This window comes from Corvus kubaryi, unplaced genomic scaffold, assembly GCF_017639235.1.
Source record: "Corvus kubaryi isolate FWS band 111438036 unplaced genomic scaffold, C.kubaryi_AGA036_p1.0 136, whole genome shotgun sequence".
NCBI classification, from domain to species: domain Eukaryota; kingdom Metazoa; phylum Chordata; class Aves; order Passeriformes; family Corvidae; genus Corvus; species Corvus kubaryi.
The window spans coordinates 1,895,190-1,908,413 of NW_024580670.1; the positions used below are offsets into that span (position 1 = coordinate 1,895,190).

At 47.6% G+C, this 13,224-nt stretch overlaps 1 long non-coding RNA gene across 1 annotated transcript in view; it reads left to right on the forward strand.

Annotated features, from left to right (window-relative positions):
- The window catches only part of LOC121657638, a 129,149-nt gene extending 116,147 nt beyond the window's left edge, over positions 1 to 13,002 (forward strand). The window contains exons 15-17 of the long non-coding RNA XR_006013679.1: positions 1,024 to 1,098; positions 3,639 to 6,632; positions 8,643 to 13,002. This is a non-coding gene — a long non-coding RNA (uncharacterized LOC121657638). The remainder of the gene's footprint in view (positions 1 to 1,023; positions 1,099 to 3,638; positions 6,633 to 8,642) is intronic.
- The last annotated feature ends 222 nt before the right edge of the window (positions 13,003 to 13,224 follow it).

Genomic DNA, 13,224 nt, shown 5'->3' on the forward strand with positions numbered 1-13,224 from the left:
AATGAAACAGTGCTTTGGACAGGGAAAAATGGATTGCAGGTGCAAACAAGCATGAAATGAAAATCTACTAATGAGTTTCCATTAGCAGCTAAATACATAATCGAATAATTTTTAGCCAACATAGAGCAATGAGAAAATCAATTTATTCCTCCTAAGTACTTCTCTATGGATTGATGCTCTAGCTCAGCTCAGGCTGGTTTTGTTAAGTGAGAGCTGAGCTTGGGATTCAGCTAAAGCAGAGCATGGGTTTGCTTCTCCTGAGTATGAATGGAATGTATTTTCCTTGGAAACTCTAAAAATCATAAGGTAAAATACGTATAGTTATATATCTTCATTAAAAATGGAGTATTTCCATCTGAAAGCTAAAGAATAAAATATTCCAGGAAGATAGAGCAGCACTGGCACATAATTGACTCAGAAATACCCATCAGTGAAGTAAGGCGTGTTCTTCACTGCTCTTGAAGCAACAGGATCCTCAATTTCCTTTCTTTTTGCCTTAAACTGCCTCTGCTCTGGATTCCCTTTGCCTGGTGTTTCACACCTGATTCAGTTATGGGAAATATTTTTCTTGAGGCCCTGGCACAGGGTGCCCAGAGCAGCTGTGGCTGCCCCTGGATCCCTGGCAGTGCCCAAGGCCAGGCTGGACATTGGGGCTTGGAGCAGCCTGGGACAGTGGAAGGTGTCCCTGCCATGGCAGGGGGTGGCACTGGATGGGCTTTAGGGTCCCTCCCAACCCGAACCAATCTGGGATTTGTGTTCAAATTCAATATAAAACACACCTCAAAATACCTTGTTTTCCTAAGAACTTGTTTCTATCTGTGAACTTGAAACCAAAAAGAGATGTAAATTGTCTGGATGTGGCTGGAATTTCAAAAGCTCGTTTAACTCATTTTGCCTAAGAAAACGCCCATATTTTGGACCCATCTAAAGGCAATTTCCCATTTCCAGCTGGCTTCCTATCAAACCTTAGCATGCTCTACAGCAGGCAAATGAGAAAATCAGTATTTCCATGTCTTTCTGCAGAGCTGGAAATGCTGGGGGAGCCTGGAGATCCCCACGAGGTCTCCCTGAGTGCACCCACCTGGATGCCCTGGGCAGGTGAGTGGTGACAAGTGAGAAACCAGGCACACAAGAAAGTCAAAGATTAGTCAGGAAACACCCTCTCTCCACAGCCTCTTTAGCTGCACCCTGCAGAGCCAGCTGAAGTGGATCTTCCTTCCCATCTCCCTCTAAAACTCTAAATGAGAAACAAATAAAAGTTTATATGCTTCTATAGCCCCTGCCATAACCCCGTGTATCAGGCAGCTTCCTTTATCTCCCACCGGCTGGAAATCTCACATTTTCATTGCCTGAATCACCAGATGCATCCATCAACCCTGACAAATGCCTCCAAACCACTAAATCACACCACTCCATCTCAATGGGCTACATAATCATTGTCAGGCCGACAATAAATTTGGGAATATCTCTGTTCCACACTCCAATATCTCCAGCTTCTAGCAGGGCTGAGAAACTGCAGCAGGAAAATGGGATCCTAAGTTATGTTTAAGAGTTTTTTGGTCTCTCAAAAATTTGATAAACTCATGAATTTCTGTCAGGCTGGTTTATTTTTAGAAAAAAAAAAAAAGGGTCGTTTTTCTACCCACAGGGATAACTCGTGGAGTAAGAGATTTTTTCCAAGAACAAGGTTATAGCTTAGTAAGGACAAAAATATAGAAGGGGAGAACTATTTCCTGCTCTCCTGGGGAGAGCCTGGCATTCCAGAGGACGCCAAGCTGCCCAAGGGTGGCACTGGGAGGGGATGGCAATATCCCTACAGCTTCCACAGGGCAGGAACGCAGCAGAGCATCCCCTGCTGGCTCTGTGTGACAGGACCTGCACCCACAGGGCAGTGCCAGGACAACGCCGAGGCCACCGCAGGTCAAACTTTGGGATTGCTTACAAAAAAGGAAAAGTTGGGCTCTGGACGCAGGAGCAAAATGCCCTGAGGATGCCATAAATCAGCTGAGCTGGGAGAGCCTCGTCTCCCCTGCACTGAAAGCCAGGCCGTGCAAGGGAACTTGATAACCTTAATTAACGAGCTCCTCGTTGTGTTCCGCAGAGCTGGGTGAGGGCAGAGAAGTGCTGCTGCCTCAGATAACCTGGGTTTATCCAGGGCCACACACAGATCCTACTCCCAGCACAATCCAGGAGCACACACAGATCCTGCCCCACTGTGCCATAAACTGGTTTTACTTCCTTGGAGCTGCTCCATGCTCAGAGTTTAAACAGATGTTCAAATCCCAGAATCCCAGAATGGTTTGGGTTGGAAGGGACCTGAAAGTTCATCCCATTCCACCCAGTGCCATGGGCAGGGACACCTTCCACTGTCCCAGGCTGCTCCAAGCCCCAGTGTCCAGCCTGGCCTTGGGCACTGCCAGGGATCCAGGGGCAGTCCCAGCTGCTCTGGGCACCCTGTGCCAGGGCCTGCCCACCCTCCCAGGGAAGGATTCCTTCCCAATATCCCATCCAGCCCTGTCCTCTGGCAGTTAAAAGTCCTTACCCCTTGTCCTGTCACTCCATCCCCTGTAAAAAGTCCCTCTCCACCCTTCTTGTTTCATTCTAAAACAGGTTTCATAGAAGATGCAGGAATATAAACATTTCCTCTTCAATGCTTCTAACCCAAATTCAGAAGCCTCGTGTCTGTGTGTGGGATGCTCTGTGGGAATGTAGGAAGTCTTTGTTTTCAGTTCATCCATGAATCTTGATGTTTTAAAAGTGTATTTATATGCACCTATTTTCCTCCACATTGTGCCCAAAGCAAGGATCCCACTCATTGCTCTGCAGCCTTACAGCATTTCCTTAGCTGAGTGCTATTTATTATATTTTTAATTTTGAGGCAGGTCAAAAGGGAGACTTGCCCGGGATTTTCACTGGGGTTTTGCCACCCAGTTCCCCCTGAAGCTGAGTGTGTGATTTTGCTGTAGGAAAAAAACCCCAAAAAACAAACAAACAAACAAAAGCTGATTTTGCAAGAATGTAAAACCTGTGCTGGTATCAGTGGGAGTTGTGTGTCTGGAGTGATTAAAGACCAAAAGCAGTGGTATGGAACCAGCCTGGGGTCTGGGGTGAGTGTGCTGAGCTTCCAGAGAAATTCCCTGCAAGAAGGGCTGTCTCAGGTACTCGGGGAAGAAGGATCTCTCAAATTGCCATGCCCGTAGATAACTTCCACTCCTATTTTTCCCCCAAAATCACCTGATTTACTCCAGTGATAACTCCAACGTGCCGTATAAACATTTATTTCTTTGACAACCCAGTTTGCTGTTAGAAAAATGCCCAGAGCTGGGAGCTGTTATGGCAAGTGACAGGTAAAAACCCAGCATGTGCAGCCCGACTCTGTGCAGGATCTGCACTTGTAATGCCTGAGCAGTGCAGCACAAGTCACAACCCACAGCCACCTCCTCGCACTGCGGGAGCCACCAGGGACAGGCCAGGCAGGTTCTTTCCAGCTTTTGTCACGCTCAGTGCTAACAGGGCTGGGATTGAACTCTCTGAAATGTTTCTCAGTGCTAAGGACTCGCAGAAATGATCCTTGCAGACCGATTGCCCCCCAGACCAATTTTGCAACCCGCTGTTTCACCCAGGTTTTCCTGTCACAGGCATCACAAAGTGACACCTGAGCCCGAGGCTCCTTTGGTGTGAGGAGCAGCCAGGAGCTGGGCAGGAGGGGATTTTCCCAGGTGGGGATTATGAAAGAACATCTTCATTTCCCAGCCAGACTCCGAGGTAAGGGTGTAAACCAGCCAGGCACAGCACCAGGGTGAGCAGGGCTGTCTGCTGCCATCCTGAACCCCCCAGAAAAGGCTGCTCCAGGTGGCGCAGAGCTTTGCCTCATCTTGTTGTTGAACAGACATTGGGTGCTCAGGGTCTCTGTGCCTGTGGAGCCACAACCTGCAGCTGGAGCTTCATTCACAAACATCCTCAGCGGCTCCTGTGCCATCAAACCCAGGCAGGATGGGTCTGGCAGGCTCTCCCCTCCTCCCTGAGTGCTGGCAGGGACTCAGGAGCAGCAGACATGGATGGGAAGGGTGCAGGGCTGCTCCAGACCTGCTGGAACACAGACACCTCTCTGGTGCTTCATCGGTGCTTTCCACAGAAAGAGCATTTTGGAAGGAGCAGAAAAATGCTTTGTGCAATTAAAAATACCCAAAAGGACTCGGGCTGGTAGGATGTAAAGAACTAAATGCTCAAATCAGCTTTCTCTTCCTGGAAGAGATCCACAGCACAGATGCTGTTGGGTGTTTTGTCTTTCCCGTGGCTCTGTCCTGTCCTTCCTCTGCTGCCTGGACCTCCTGCTCTGCCCTGACACTGCAGTGCCACGCTTGATTTATCCAAATAATGGTCTTTTGAAGAAAAATGCCCCTTTGCTCAGTGCTGAGGGATGGCTGAGTCAGGGAAAGCAGCGCTTGGACGTTTTCCTGGGAGGTTGCTGTGTCCAGTGCTGGTCAGGCCCTGGTCCAGCTCATCCCCTGGGAGCTGCTGACGCTGCAGACCCTCAGGCTGCAGCTTTTCCTGTTAAAAACCCCACAAACAACCTCCCTCCCTGCAGGATGAAATAGGAACTTGCATTTTTCCTGATTTCCATGAAGCAATCCATTAACCCCGGGATGCAAAGTAGCTTTTCCACACGGGCAGCCACCCAACCCAGACGTGATTTCCAAGTGAGATCGTCCTTAATGGGATGGTGCATGGGATTGGCAGGTTTGGGAAGCTGTGGAGAACGAGATTGTTGTCACTTAGATGGGCCCAGAGCACCCCATCTGTATTCTGGGGATGTTTGGGCCAGGGTGGGTGTGCTGTGATCCCTGTCAGGCGCTGCAAGTGCAAACCTTCACTTCTGTTTTCATGAAAATCAAATCTAGATCATAAGGAGGCAGCTCTATTGTTGGCACCTGGTTTGCTCTGTTAAAATACATCTTTCTTTTTTAAATTAATAATTGTAATAGACATTTATTTACGTGGAATGCTCACACTTACTGCTCTGACTTTTCCCAGGGAAATAATTATAATAAAAGGAAAGGAAGTGACCTCAGTACTGGCCAAATGCAGCTACCATTAGTGAGACACAGCTTTGCAACTGGGCAAAACATTCTGCCTTGCAGGAGCTTCAAGAACAGTTTTATTCCTTTGAACTAAATGATTTTTGAATGAAAAGCATTAATCAGCCACTGCTGAAGAACATTCAGCTGTTCTTTCTGCTGGTGCCAAAAGGAATCTGCTCCTTTTACCTCTACAAAGATGCTGGAACAGAGTTTTTACTGGAATCCTGTTTTGCTCAAAGGCTTGTGCTTAGAAGTTTGTAAGAGGTTGAGGAATTGGGCATGAGGTGCAGGCCACTGCATCCAGCCAGGACAAACTGAGTCTGCTTGGGGGTTTTGTGTTCCAAAACGAGTCATGAGGCACTTTTTGATATGGTTTAGTGGGCAGAAGGTATTTGGGTGAAGGCTGGACTTGGAGGGCTTTTCCAGCCTGAAGGATTCTGTGACTCTGTGGATGCACTGAACCCCTGAGGCTGCTGCAGCCCAGCTGTGCTGGCTCTGCCTTTCCCCAAACCCCCCACGTGTGACAGCTCCCATGGACTCGGTACCTGGTGTGGCGGTGATGGACAAACCCCAGAGCAGACACCTGACACTGAGAGCGGATCTCCAGAATTGCCTTCTCTGGGGGGGGTTGAGCTCTTTGGGTGTTGGGGCTGTGTGAGGACAAATTATAACAGAAATAAATAATGATGTGGGAGGTGTCGAGGTGGTCTGGGAGAAGGAGGCAGGAGTGGGAGTGGATAAAAAAAAATGTAATTTTTTCGAGCCAGCTCAGCAGTCCCCTGTGTGCAGCCTAATTTCAGAGATAATTGGTACATGATTTCCTGAGTGGAATCTTTTGTTATCTGTGCCCTGCAAACCAAACAAAGCCCTGGCTAATTCCGGATAACTGGGGGGGATTCCGTAGTTACCCTGCAGTGAGAGGGGGGACTGGGGAATGATCTTTAAAGATCACATCAGCTAATTCAGAGCTGCTGGCAGTTAAAGCAGCCTGGTCACCAAGGGGCTGTGAGCAGCAGCAGCCTCGGTGAATTCCAAAGGCAGGGAGAAGGGAAATGCTGCTGATCTCGCCTTGGTGCGCCAGGATCAGCCCTGAGCTGAAGGAAAAGCATGAGAGAATTCACTGCTTTGTGTGCAGAACTACTCCTCAACCCTCTGAAGGGCTCAGAGAGCTCCTCCTTGAACAGGGAGTGTGGGGCAGGTTTGGGAATTACCATCCAGATCAGGCTCAACAGGACATTTGGGAATGCTGGGAGCTGCTGGGCACTCGATGGGCAGGAGGTAAAAAACCCCACAATGGAAAAGTACCAACGCTCGGGAGATGCTGCTGCTGTTTTCCCTGTTTTCCAGTGTTCTCCTGGCTTCAGGTGGGATTCTCCACTTTAATGAGGCCTTTGGGTTGGCTGATGGAGGGAGAAGGATGGAGTCACATTTCTCTGTGCTTCCCAGGAGAAAGACGGGAACAATCCCAAACTCCTCTCCAAAACCAGGTCCTGGGAGCTCAGTAGGCTGAAATAACCTGATGAAGACCCACAATTCACCCAGCAAAACCAGGTAAATGATTTTCAGCTTACTCAAAATGATTATAGTGGATTTAGACAAAATTTGTTGAAGAAGTCTGAGCAAGAAGGAAAGAAAATGATCAGAAAAACCAACAGCTTTGAGATGTTTCTGATTTTTGTTTGAAAACGGTGCTTCCATTTCACAGGTAGCACCAGCAGGTCAGAATTTATTCCCAATTTAACCAGTCCTGTGGTGTTTAAATTCAATAAAAAGGTAAAACTCTCCTAGAAGCTGTTTTTTAAAATCCTGCTCCCTCTTTTTTGAAGCCTGGAAGGTAGATAAAATGCAGTTCTCAGCAGAAGGATGTAATTGGGAGGAACTGTAATGGATGGGCTGTGTTTCTTTTTGAAGTTCCCATTGATCAGCACTGCTCAGATGATTTTTCTAATCCATAACTCAGGAACATGAAGGAATTGTCACTTAATTCTTTGGGTGTTTGTGTTTCACCTCCTAAGAAAACAGACTCTGGCCTTGATTCGGGTTGTTCTTGCACTGTGGTGTAAAGTGGGGAAGAATCACCCAACTCTAGTGGGGTTTTTTAATTTAAATTTTCCTCACATTAACCAAAACAGTTGTGTGATTTCTTTTTTATGTCTGACTTTGGTGTAAGAAAACTCCATCTAATACCTTCTGCTCCAAGAATGTGCTTTCAACCCGTGGAGCAGTAATTAAGAGATGATTCCCCCCCTCCTCTCCACTGGAGAGGCAGCTTGTGTTGAAAAACCAGCCCTTCACAAGGAGGAAAAACCATCTGTCCTCTCTCTTAGGAAAGAGATCATTTTTTTATGCTCACATTAGTTGAACCTCCATGTAATAACTTGTTTCCATAAGGAAGGCACCCAGCAGGATGAATTTCCATGCCCCTAATTGACACAGCTCTGATGGCAAAGCTGCCAGAGGAGCTCTGGCCACAGCTGTTGGGAAGCTCGGGGAGTTGCAGTCAGATGCTTGACCAGCCCTGGGACCACAGGTACAGAATCCCTCTGGAATTGTGGATGTGCAGAAAAAATGTCCTGGTGGTTAAAGTGCTGCTTGTTCTGACAAAACACCTTCCCTGCATGGCCAGCTCCTGCCAGGTCGGGATCTCTTTGAATTTCATTATCTCAGCTGAAACCAAACGCCCTGGGCAGGAATTTCTAAAGAGAAAACACTGAAGACTTTGAGGATCTCACATAAATCTCTTCTGGATCCATATAAGCTCTGAGTAGGGGGGAAACTGGGTCCCAGAGAGAGCTCCTGGCTTGGAGAAAAGGGGGAACACTCAAACCCTGGGGACAGGTACTCGAGTTCCTCACTCTGTTTTGATAAGAGAAGGAAAAATTATGCTCCTGCTTGAGGAAATGATGGTGATCCAGAATTCAGAATAACAGTAATTAATAAATAATGAGGGGAATTGTGAAGAAAATGAGTTATTCAAGGACTCTGAAGAACGTATTTGGAGCTGAGGTCTGGAACCTGCAGGCAGAGAACTACAACCTTCATCCAACTGCATATTGATCAGAGGTTTGGTAATTAGCTGCTTCTAAAATGTCTTTTGCAGCTGATCTGATATTAATGAAGTGGTTTGGAGCAATACTTTCCACTGGTTTGAAGAAAAAGGAGGAAAAAGGTGATTTGTTCTATCAGACTGTCTTCAAGCAGCAGTTTTTTAAGGCTGATGTATTTGTAGTATGGGTTTGTCCTGCTGCTTACCCCTGCTTTTCTATTTCTTTATCAAGGACTGACTAATAATTCTTCATAACGGCCTTTTGGGTGTTTTTGGCATCTATTTTTGCCCCGAAATCTCCTCATCCTTCTCCCTTTAGGAATCCTCTCAAATCCCTCTCCATGCTCAGACACTTGAGGACAAGCTGTGGCCATTGTGTAAGTGCAGAGCACAATCCAAATGGAAATGAAAACAATTAAAAATACATGACAAGCAGGTATTTAGAGCCTGGATTTCTTAATGGTTCATTTCCACTTTTTGACTAAATTAAGTGTTGCTTTCATCTATTTTTAAAGGAATGTCTATTCTCGGTCGGGAGCTGCCCTGTTCCATCTGTTCCTTCGATGGTTTCGCTTCATCCCAAGTACAGCCCCACTGGCTGTGGCAAAACCACGAGTTTTTATGGCACCACAGATGAGGATTCACACAAACCAGGGCTCTGTTACCTCCAGGACCCTTTGGAAAGTCCAGTCCTCTGCAGTTAATGACTATTCCCATTACTGCCATGGTCCTGGCACTTACGGGTTGGATTTTGGGACCTGCTGGAAGGTGTGGAGGCTGCGAGTGCTGCCTGTATCAAACCCATTCCTGGTAATCCAAGACCCAGCCTGTGCTGTGCTGAAATTCCTGTATCTATGGCTGGAATTCCACTTCCATTCCCATATCTGTGGCTGGAATTCTGCTTCCATTCCCATATGAATGGCTGAGCAGGATGATAGGAACTGGTCACAGGGCTCTTGGCAGTCGCTCTGCTCCCACCTTGGGAATCTCATTCTCATTGTCTGACAATCAGGGACTGGGAGAACAAAAACTTGAGGTTTTTTGCCTGTTAATGACAGGCAAAATGAGAGGACTAATGACTGTAAAATGCAGCATGTGAAGAAGATATTTGCATGTCCCTCACTCTTTTGGGTGGCTCAGGTGGATGTGGATCACGGATCTGTCTCCTTTGATATAACAGGTATTGGGACTGGAATTCTGAAGATGTCATGGATTCAACCCCTTACAGGCAGGATGGGTGCAGGTATGGATGCCCTGCTGCCCTTGGGCATTCCTGGCTCCACAGCCTCTCCAGAGGCAAAACCTCTGCTGCAATTCCCAGGCTGGGAGACAAATATCCCTTGGCAGCTTCCCACGAGTCCGTATTGATCAGGGCAGCGCTGCCCTTTTGTTTCGTGCTGAACAACCCAGAGTTTGGAATTGAGACCTGTCAGGAGCTGAGGGCCTTAACAGAGCAGGCTGGCAGGAAGAGGGCTATAAATTTCCCAGGAATTCACGCCGTGGTTAACACTGGGGAGGAACAGGCTGCACACAGACGGCCCTGCCATGCAAATCCCGATCGATGTGCTGACAAATACCCTGCTGCATCCTGCTGCCTCACTCAATATTTCTTCAAATAGACGGAATTTAGGAGGTAGGGCAAGGCATAACTTTCCACCTGAAGTGATGCATGGGTGGGAGGTATTGTGGAACTAATCAGGAGTGGATGGATGAGCTTTGTATCTGCCTCACTGTTTATTTCACATATCTGCTGCTAAACTGTATTCAAAAGGCTCTAATTGAAAAGGGACCTGCTTGACATGTGAAGCACCATTTGTCCAGTGTGTATTCTGAAAAGGCAGTACGATATCCTGGGGATAAATCCAGGAATTGACAGGAATCTAGGTCAATACATTTATGCAGGAAAACAGGAACCCCCTTCAAGCAAGTTCCCCTCAAGCCCCACAACTCCATCAGGCGTTGCCCAGCATCTCCACCCTTCCACAGGGCTTTTCTGGAGCACCCAACTTTTCATGCCCTTCAGTGCCAACCAAACTCTGCCTGAAGATCCCCCTCAGCTCCTCAGGTGTCTCCAGCTCTCTGTCCTTTGCCACTGTTGCCCAGCCCAGCCCCAACCACCCCCTGCTCCTCTGTGCTGAAGCAGAAGACAGTGTCTGCAGAGGTGCAGAGGCTGCCAAAGGTGATGGCCGAAGTGTTTTCATCTTTGCTGCTTGCTGTTGGACAGTGAGAAAAATCAGGGAAAAGGAGATACTTGATGTGCAAAAGGAACCTATAAAGTAGGTTTTCCAGAGCAACTGTGGCTGCCCCATCCCTGGATGGTCCAAGCCCAGGCTGGGTGAGACTTGGAGCAACCTGGGATGGTGGAAGGTGTCAGGGGTGGGACTGGATGAGCTTTATGTGGAGGGGACTTCCCCACTTTTGGTTACTCCAGGAGGGAGCTGGCTGTGCTGGAGGGGGATTCTCACTGAGCTCCCACTGCCGTGTGAACTGGGAATTTGGGGGAGGTTTGGGGGGGTGACAAACATGCACTGCAAGGAGAAACTTGGACTGACACTTGACAACTCCTCTGTTTTGTAAATTCCAGAGGAATTTGAATTGCATGGTGGTTTTTCACTTGCAAATGTTGCAGACTTGTTATTTTTCCCTTATATTTTAAGCTTATAGCATTGCATAATTTTTATAACTCTGTCCTTGTGGAGGAACAAGCAGAGAGCAATATCTCTGGAATAATTCCCTTGCAACAGCAATCTGCTTTTGCCTGCAGACAAAATAATCCAAACCACGTTAATAGTTTTAATTTGCAGTGGTGTAAGAGCTGGTGCTTCTGGAAAGGTGATCTTTAAATCTGTGGTAAATTCTGATTCCTCCAGAAGAGCTGTGTGGGAGCTCCAGGTTTGTTAGCGGAGCAAAATATTGGAGCTACAAGATTGTTTGGAAATACCTTATGGAAGAGTAACTGGAGTAACCAAAGCAGATGTTAAAGTGGAAGGACTGCAGTGGGGTTTGGTCCTGGGCAGGTTGATGCTAAGGGAGGGCAGGAGAAGCCAAATGCTTGAGGAGGGCTGGAAGGGAATATCAGACAATGGCAGGAGATGTTTAGATAAACAATAAACAACTGCTGAAGGCAGGCATTAAGAGATGAGTGGGAGAGAGATGTAAAAAGAAATGGAAGCGGGGAAGAAAAAGGTTGTAATGGAACGCTGAGAGGATGTGGTCAGCCTGTGCCAGTGGGATTCCTTTTGGTGCCATCAGGGATCGGTGGCTCATGGGACTGTCCCCAGCTCCTGGGGCAGGTGACACACCCAAGGCCAGCAAGAGGCTGCTCCAAACTGGTGGTGGAAAACACAAGTAAAATTGAAACTCATAAATGTTATGGTGGAGAGGAGGAGAGAAGAAAATGTTTTTTTTTTTTCTTAATGCCAGCTGGCGCCTTGTCTTACGTGGAAGAGGAGGAGGTGGTGAAAGAGGAAGGAGGGAGGAGGTTGATTCTCCCATGGGAGAGGAGGAGGATGGGAAGTTGCTGAGGAAACCATTGGATTTCCTGGCATGATGTGATGGGGGAATTGGACCATCTCTCGATAGCAACAAAAATGCCTTTGCACAAAATTCCCATGTTTTCCTGGTTCAGAATAAGTCAGGGGAGCTGAGGGAGTTCTGTGGCCTCAGAAAGGAACTGGGATAACAGAGCTGTGGCCTCTAAGGTCCTTGGAGGCAAGACAAGGTGAGCAGAGCATCCCCGCTCTGCATCTGCCCCGCTGAGATGTGGCAGTGACACAGGAGGGACAGCATGGGAGAACTCCCTGAGATTGTTTCCCTTCTCTTGTCATTGCCCTCCCCTGCAGCAAATGCCCTCAGGGTACTGAAAATAAACAGCTTCTCTTTTCCTATCATTTCCCAACAACGCTTCAGTTTCTAGGAGCCTCTGCCCATCCAGGAGCACGAGGCCCCAGAGATGCCCCCACACCATCTGCTTGTGCCTGGCTTTGGCATTCCAGGCTCTTGGCAATCCCCTCCAAAGCATTTCGGTGGGAAAAGCCCCATTTCCCCTCCTTTCCCAGACTGGAGCTCTCCCATTAATGGCCCCATTCCTGTCTCTGCCGTGTGCAGTATAAATCCCACTTTAGCTTTGTGAGATCTTCACTGGGCTCTGTGGGCCATTGTGCAGTCATTCCACTGCTGCTGGGAGCATTTGGAGCCCTTCCTATTATTTGTCTTTATTCTAGGGAATAAATGCACGGCATTTGCTGCAGATGTGCCTCTTCTACTGAAAAAATTCCCCTCAGCATCAGGAATTAGTTCAGGCACAACAGGCAGAGGTGGAAACACACTCTGAAAATGCCACACTGGCTTTTCCCAAACAGCAGTGGTGACATTTTGGATTGACACGACCTAAACCACTGCGGGAGTGCTTTGGGGAGCAGAGCGAGGGGCGGGGGTGCCCCTGCTCCTCAGCTTCCCAGTACTTGTTTTTCTGGATCTCCTTTGTCCAGGGGATTCCCCCCAGTTGCCACTCTGGCTCCTCTCTGGTGTTTTATTTAGAAAATTAAGTTGCTGTACAGTGTTCAGTGATCGTATTTAACGTGCCCTTGGATAACATTTAAATGTGGCACAGCAAAGCAAGCTGGGAGGAACCTCTCACACTGAGGCGAGAGCAAACTCATTTACAAAAGTACTTCAGTAGGAATTAAAATAAAATATCTGTTTTCCACAGTCTCATTCTGATCCTCGTTGTCATTAACTTACTCCAAACCCCACTTGGTATTTCAAACTGGAGTAAATCATTGTGTCTTCCAATTAACTTCCATCCTCCAGACAACATAATGGGACTGATTTCATTCAACTCCGTTGTTTAATAAACATCTAAACAATTCTCTATCTCTGAGCCACACAGAAATGTGCACTTCTGGTATACTGAGCACGAGGTAATGGGAAAAAGGAAAATTACTGGAGAGAATTCATCTTGGGTTTGGTTTCTCAGCTCACCCTGGGAGCGACGGGCAAGGCCAGGGAATGAGCTGCTCTCCCAGCAATATTTCCAAGGAGAAAGTATTGCACTCCTGTTCCAAACCCTGGGATTTTTGGCTGCCTAAGCAAAGG